This window comes from Nelumbo nucifera, chromosome 4 (assembly GCF_055504915.1).
Source record: "Nelumbo nucifera cultivar China Antique chromosome 4, China Antique-T2T, whole genome shotgun sequence".
NCBI classification, from domain to species: Eukaryota; Viridiplantae; Streptophyta; class Magnoliopsida; order Proteales; family Nelumbonaceae; genus Nelumbo; species Nelumbo nucifera.
The window spans coordinates 41,602,085-41,610,343 of NC_142652.1; the positions used below are offsets into that span (position 1 = coordinate 41,602,085).

The following is an 8,259-nucleotide window of genomic DNA, read 5'->3' on the forward strand; positions in this document are numbered from 1 at the left end:
TTTAGTGCCATTTTAATGGATACTAAAATGTCCATAATTGTGTATTTAGTCCATCTCTAATGGTAAGATTGAAAATGTAACTTCAATTATTACTTCATACCTCATTTAATCCTCTCTCATTAAGTCTTATGCTTAAATTATTAACTCCCATTTTATCTTATTAAATTAGATTTGTGCCAATATTTTTAACATTATAAACCCATATATTTTAAAACTAACTCTAAAACAAAACCATTTTTAATCCAAGTGGTGGCTAAGCAATTCAACCATCCAAATCAAATTAATTGATCAACCTATGATGACATAGTTAGGTAATAAAAATTTTAAAATAGAAATTAATGATATTTTTATTAATCATATTAAAAAAATAAGTGTAATAAACAAGAATTATTTTTATTGGTAATGGAAATGAAATACATAATTTAGAACTAACCAAAAATGAAATTATTTTATTGTTTGGAAAAGATCAATAGTTCAAATTTTGGGTCAAACATGTTAACCTTTAATGTCATAAATAAATAATAAAAGTTAATAAAATATAAAAATCCATAAATTTTGCAAAAAACATTTAGACACATGTATAATATCATATATTTGTCATATTAAACAAAAAGTAAGTGTGACATATTAGAATTATTTTCACACAAAAATACAAAAAAAAAGATAAAAAAAAATTGAATACATCTATAATTCTATACAATGTTTTCAACCCACCATTGATCCAGTCGGTTGAATCATTCGAATCGTCACCCGATCAGGATTCCGGGTCCAGTTCAGTCAAAACCTATTAGATGGTCAAAATCTATTGACTTGATCAAGAACCGTTTGGCTTAGTCAGTTCAATCGTTGACCAATTCGACCTGGTCATCAAGTTACGGGTTGCACACCCAATACTTGCAAACTTTCTGAGGCCATAATTTTACACTCCGATGTCTGATTGGGGTGATTTATTTATTTTTTTTTGGGTAACTTTTCGAGGTCTATTCGTCCCAAGGTGCCATCCCGTTATTTTTGCGAAAACCCCTTTTTTGGCCTCAAATTGCAATTTTTAATATTTTTACAAGTAAAAAAATAAAAAATTGAATTAAAGAAACATAAATTAAATATAAAAATACATATAACATATCTAAAACATAATTATACATTATTTATTGATAAAATATATATTTACACACATATTATGTATGTATGTATGTATGTATGTATGTATGTATGTATGTATGTATGTATGTATGTATGTATGTATGTATGTATGTATGTATGTATGTATGTATGTATATAAACATATATACCTTAAATACATGTGGGGCGGCCTGATCTGTTTGACCCAGATGATGACCTGCGACTCGGAGGCAAAAACGGTTCGGCCTCTGGTCGGTTTTAAAACATTAATTCTATATTTACACTACTATTAAAAATATGAATAAGATTGTGGAACTTTCTTTTTACTAAAATACTCATTTCTTAATTTAGTCTCTATTTAATTATGAGGTTTAATTTGTAAATCAAACTACTACTTTTCATCTAATTCAATTCCTTCTATTTAAATCTATATTTTTTTTGATAAATGAAAAAAAAAGATACACCAAAAATTAAATATTATAAAAAGAAGAATCTAGCCAAGCAATTAGGCTTATCAATGATACTTGAAACTTCACAACTCGATCCGATTATCACATATTTGGATGAGGTGTTTATGTAATCAGATTTGGATTTTCAATCCGCATCCAATTAATAATAAAAAACAAAAAATAAGAAATACATAAAGTTTATAGAAAAATTTGAATACATTATTACTATCATTATCATTTAGAATTACCACATGCAAAGCACATGCACACTTACTAGTCTCCTAAACATAAAAAACTGTCTCATTTTGGAAATAGCACAAATACAAATATGCACAATGCAAATACATAAAAACACATTGCAAAATACAAGGTTTTGCACTCTACATGCATATTTGTATTTGTACTCTTTCCAAATTGAGCCTATGAAACATTAGAGCATTCCTTTTATCTCAGTTTTACTTAACAAACCACACACATCACATGAAGATGAAATCTTATTATAATCGTGGGCCAATCTGTATAGTCTAATCCCAAAGTGACGCATGTCCCATAATAGAATGCTCAAGGAACTTGTCGATGACCTGACTTAGCCCAGCCAACCTACCCAACCAACCAATTTGCCTAAACATCTCCAGTGCATCTGAATTCTAGTAAGGGTTTCATCGAGAAGTTTGGGCCATGTCCAACAACCATCTCCTAATAGAATTAGGACACCTCAATGAGCACAATATCTCTTCCATAAATAAATTAAGGCATTCCCAAAAAAAGGTACACACATCATAGCCCTCTTGTTGCCCTCACCTCATCCTCTTGCTTTCATGATCGACCTAGCCTCTTCTACTTAGTCTGATGACCCCTTACATACTTATTAACTTAAGCATTATAGATTTCTCTTTGGGATAGACCTTAGGACTTTCTCTTTCGCATGTGTCTCTAGAAGCTATGTAACTTATTAACTCAATCTGATATTTTATTGACATAAACACAAGAAGCCATGCGTAATATAAAAGAGACCGTTATAGAGTTTAAAAAAAAAATCTTTGTATTACCATATTAGTTGAACTGAGAATGAGTTGATAATTCCTTGAAAGAAATTTAAAGCCAATCCCAAACTAGTAAAGCCAAAGCATGGTAGAAAATTGATGCACCATGTCTAGCTAACCCATATCATCTTTCCTCTTTTAATTTTCATATTACATTTCCTTGCTCTCTATTTGTTTGTACCAGCTATGACATGCTTGTTTATGTTGTTTGTGTGATCGCAACAGTCAAACCTCAATCTCAAATAATTCCACTCTATGTTGGTGAGCAAAAAACCGAATCGAGTGCTCAAGAAGGAAATTAGATAAGAGACCTCCTTTTTAGGTAATGAAGCCTTGAGACATGCAACCACTGTAATAAGTTTTGCCTCTCCTTCACTTGCCCAAGTTTGCAATAGTTGTATGGTTTTTAACAATCCCAGCTTCTTATTATTTTGGACATTACCAACTTAAGAGAATTCATTCTCTCTGTTTTCTCAATTGGTCTTGTTGCAAAATAATCATAATCCATATTTCATATTCATAATCAAATTATCCATTTTGTTGAGTTTGAGCCTTTTGATTGATCCTTTTTATACTTGATATCTTCAAAATGTTATGAAATGAATGTTATAAATATTTGGAAGTGACAATGTTCTCAACTCCATAGAAAACACAAAATCTTTGTACTTTGGTGGGTGGAGTGTGATTGCAGTTTTGCATGAAGTTGAGGTAGGGCATCTAAGAAAGAATGATGACCATCACCATTTCCTTTTCCTCTACCTTCTGGAACATGTGATTTCATTGTGACTATGGTGTCCTCCATTGCAAAAATAGATATCCACTGACCTCTAAGTGAAGCCCTTTGATATCTAATCTCCCTCTTAGATAACTCCTTGAGAGAAAATTTGTATCACCACATTAGTGTGAACTTGGAATGAGTTAATGATTATTTGAAAAAAAATCTTAATCACCATATCAGTGCGTTGATTGTTCTTCCACTTATCGTCATTGTTGTAACATGCTCATAGCACATCTAGGTTGGAAGAAAATAGGGCATAGACTTATAGAGGGGCAAAAAGGGGGTTTCAAAAGTTTAAACGGGTCAAATAATGTTAATAGAGAGTATGTTTAAGACCAATGGAGTCAGCACATAAAGTATATTTAAGGCTAATTGAAAAACTAAGTGTATGTTTAAATAAATTTATGAAGGCTTAGATATGTTTAAGTCTTTTACCTTATATTTATTTTTAATAAAATCTTATTTATGAAAGAAAATATGTATATATATGGTTTTAATTTATATTTTATTTCACTTTTTAAATTTTTATAAATAAAATTTTAAGAATTTTCTAGCTAAGAAAAGGATTCTTTTTGGCAAAAATTAGTAAGGTGGCGCCTTGGAACGAGAGCGCATTCTGTGCACCTGTGGGTGCACCAGACAAGTGCACCGTGAATGGCGTATCGACACGTCGACCAGGCTAACGTTAACGCATGTTAGAGCATTAACGAGGTTTAATTCAGTTCATATGGAAATGAACTGGTTTGCGTGAACACGAACCGGTCAAGTACCCAAGCAAAAAAGCCATTTTTCTAGTCTTTCTTCGTTTCTTCTTCAAATTCTTTCTTCCATTTCTCTCCACTAAACCCTACCCATACAACAAACCCTTGTCCATCAGCGACGATAGAGCTCTAGCAACAAATCGACAGTGATAGAGCTCCGGTAGCGACATATCGTTCTTCTCTTCTTCTTCTTCAACTATCTATTGTTCTTCTTCTCTTCTTCTTAGTCTTCTCCAGTGGTAGGTTCGATCTAAAGGACGAACAAGTATGACCGTTGCTTTCTCTTCCATGTTATTTTCTTCTATGTTGCTTAAATATGCATTAGGTAAAACCGAACCTAGATAGGCATATTACTTCTTCAATCTTAAATGGCTGAATTGAAAAGCTTATTATCTACAAAATGGTTCTTTCACAAGTTTCAAATGGATTGAACTAAACTAGTAGTCCCTTAAAGGGGTTGACTTTTTAATATTATTAAAAGTTAAATGAAACTTTAATTGTACTGATGAACTGATCAAATGACCTATACAGCAATAGACTGTCGATACCAACAAGAGCTACAAAAGTAGTTAACTAAAAGATAGACCTAAGCCCCCTAATATATAAAACTGATGCAAACAACTCATTACAGGTTGGATGTCTTGTTTAGTAGGAAAAATCATTTTGAATAAAGAGAAACTAATATAACTTACAGCAGGTTCACCATTACTATGGTCAACTCTACCATTAGCAGTTGTTGATGCATAATTTGGAGCCTCAGGTTTCTATTTTCTTTTGGTTGCAAAGACATGTAGTTCAAAGTAAAAAAAAAATGGTATCCAAAAGATTTAATTAATGAAAAGAGAATATTCAAACATAACATGCTAAAATATAAAATAACTATTTGGTCAGTTTACAATGGATTAACCAACCCTTCATAGACAGTTTTCTCTTGTTTTTGTATATTTGTTTTTACTTGATGTGAATGATTAATTCTGTCATCTTATATAATTTTCCTCCTCAACTTTCTCTTGTTTTTGTAGATTTGTTTTTACCTGATGTGAATGATTAATTATGTCATCTTATATAATTTTCCTCATCCTTTTAGAATTCTTAGAATGGATACTCAAGTTGAAGATTGTAGTAGGCTTCACAATGAAGATGAAATTCTTTCAGATATTGATTACTATGTTGCACGTAACTTAGTGTTAGATGATGTAAATGATGAGGATGTAGACAAAACAATAGAAGAACTAAGGTTGGGAATGATGTTTGAAAACTTGGATGATGCTTATTGTTTTTACAATGAATATGCTAGAAGAGTGGGGTTTAGCACTTGGAAGGGCAAGGAACGCAAAACAAGGAGTGGGGTAATAAAAGACAAGACATTTTGTTGTTTTGCCCAAGGTTTTCGCAACCTCAAACCACGAGATAATGTGAAATACTATCGTGACAGTACAAGAACTGGATGCCAAGCACACATGCTTGTTGGATTGAAAGAAAGTGGTCAATATAGCATTATCCATTTTGAGAAGCAACACAATCACGAGGTTGTAACTCCAAGCAAGACTTACATGTTAAGGTTACATAGGAAAAGGACAGTGGTCCAAACTTCTCAGGATATTCTTGCAGACAAGTCAGGGATAACACTAAAAGCCACTATGGAGTATATGGCCAATCAAGTTGAAGGTGTTGAGAATTTGGGATTCACTCATTTTGATTATTGCAATTATCTACAGACAAAGAGGCAAAAAGATATGGAAATGGGAGGTGCAAGAGCCATTTTAAAATTTTTTGAAAAGTTGCAGATGGAGAACTCCTCATCATTCCACTCCATGCAACTTTGATTCTAAAGATCATATTACAAATGTCTTTTGGGCTGATGCAAAAATGGTAGCTGATTATCATTTTTTTGGTGATGTAATTTTCTTTGATACCATCTTTAGAGCCAATCGGGATCATCGGCCATTTGCATCGTTTGTTGGTATTAATCACCATAGGCAAACAGTAATATTTGGTGCTGCATTAATGTATAATGAGACTAGTGAATCATTTAAGTGGGTTTTTAAAGCATTCTTGAATGCAATGGGTGGCAAAAAACCAATAACAATCTTAACGGATCAATGTGCAGCAATGGAAAAGGCCATTCAATATGTTTTCCTGGAAGTTAATCATCGCTTCTATATTTAGCACATTTATCAGAATGGGATTAAACACTTGTCCCATGTATTTCGTTTTTCCAAGACATTCGAGAAAGATTTCAGAAATTTGATATATGACTACGAAGCAGAGGATGAATTTCTAAAGGTGTGGGAAGAAATGCTTTGTCAATATGGTTTGAAAGAAAATACATGGTTGAAAGGGTTATTTGAAGTGAAAAAGAAGTGGACATTAGTTTATGGGAGAAACTACTTTGCTAGTAACATGAAGAGCACTTAAAGGAGTGAAAGCATGAATAGTTTGTTGAGGGGTTATTTGAAATCAGCACTGAATATATCTCGATTCTTGGAAGACTTTGAAAGGGTTGTGAGAGATAGACGCCAAAAGGAATTAGAAATGGATTTCAAGGTGATTCATAAAAATCCCCATTTGAGCATATAGTTACTAATTCTTGAACAAGTTGCTATGGTTTATACCCCCATTGTAGACAACAAAATTGAGGTTGATGAAGGGGTCAAGACTTCTATAAGCATGTATGAAAAAAAAAGGTGCATGATGTATTATTTTCATCATTCGATTTATCAGTTTCATGTAGTTGTATAAATTTTGAGTTCACGAGGCTGCTTTGTGGTCATGCACTGAAGGTGCTTTATGAAAATAGGGTAATGCATATTCCATCCCGGTACATCTTAAAATGATGGACAAGGGAGGCAAAAGATGAGACTGCAATAGACTATCATGGTTGTGCAATTAATCTTGATCCTAACCGTGGATATACTATGAGGGCAATTGAAATGGTGAGGGTTTCACGAGACATATCCTATCGAACTGCAAAAAATGAAAAAGCTTACCACTTTGCATTGAAGATGTTTGAAAAGATTCGTAATGGAGTTGAGAAAATAATAAAAGCGGATGTTTCAGCTAATGCACAGACTAGTCATTCTCTTAATGTCGAAGATGATTTGGTTGTATATTTACAATATGACAATCAACTAGGATCTTGTTAGCTAGGTGATGCTGTTAATTCACAAAAGGAAGGGGACACTGATAGAATCCATATTGCATAACAGTCATGATCTCACACACAAGGTGGCAGGATTTGCAAAGAATCCCAAGAGTGACAAGACTAGTCGTGGTAGTGGCAAGACTAGTCGTAGTGGTGGCAGAATAAAGTAGCCATTTGAGAAAAAAAAGAAAAGTAAAAAAAAATAATCCCGATTGCAACCACAAAATCCAGCTACTTCGATAGTTGAAACTCTGCCTTCAATACATCTTACTTTGATATTATCCTAGCTCACATATGTATTATGTAGCTATCTTTACTAATATATTTTTTTGGTTGTAGTTTATTTATTTATGCATATGTCATTTCTCATATGGTAGGAATCATATGGTGTTGGTCCAAGCATGATTCAGTTAGATACAACATGTCAACCATATGCAACGAATATTGACACCATTGGATTGACACATACCCTAGATCTTAATCAGTTTGCATCTCATAACCCCATCTGCATGATGGGATTGCTACATGCTTCAGGCACATTTCAACAACAAACAAGCCAGGTATGCATGGAGTTAAATATAAAAGTTGTGAAGATAAAATGCGTTTTTTTTTTTCAAATTATTCAACATTTTCTTATTTGTTGTAGGGAAATGTTATAGATTCACAAAACTAGTGTTTTGGCACAAATTTAGTTGGAGGATACCAACCAACATCTCAAGATAGGCAATAAGACCATGCTGGTGAGTGCACTTTTTTTAAACAAATTGTTACTTGATTCATTTTTTTCAAAGATTTTGGCATTTATTTTTTCAAAAAAATATACACTATTGGAATTTATATTGAGATTCCCTCTTCCTATCTCCATCACTAGTTATCTATGGATCACTAATTGCATTTATGGTTTCAAACCATATGAATTGAAAGAATATAGCTCCACTTAGTAACTCCAAAGGACCATTAC

General features: G+C 32.8%; 1 pseudogene; it reads left to right on the plus strand.

Annotated features, from left to right (window-relative positions):
* The first annotated feature begins 5,250 nt into the window (after positions 1-5,250).
* LOC109115728 (protein FAR1-RELATED SEQUENCE 5-like) lies at positions 5,251-7,971 on the plus strand (annotated as a pseudogene).
* The last annotated feature ends 288 nt before the right edge of the window (positions 7,972-8,259 follow it).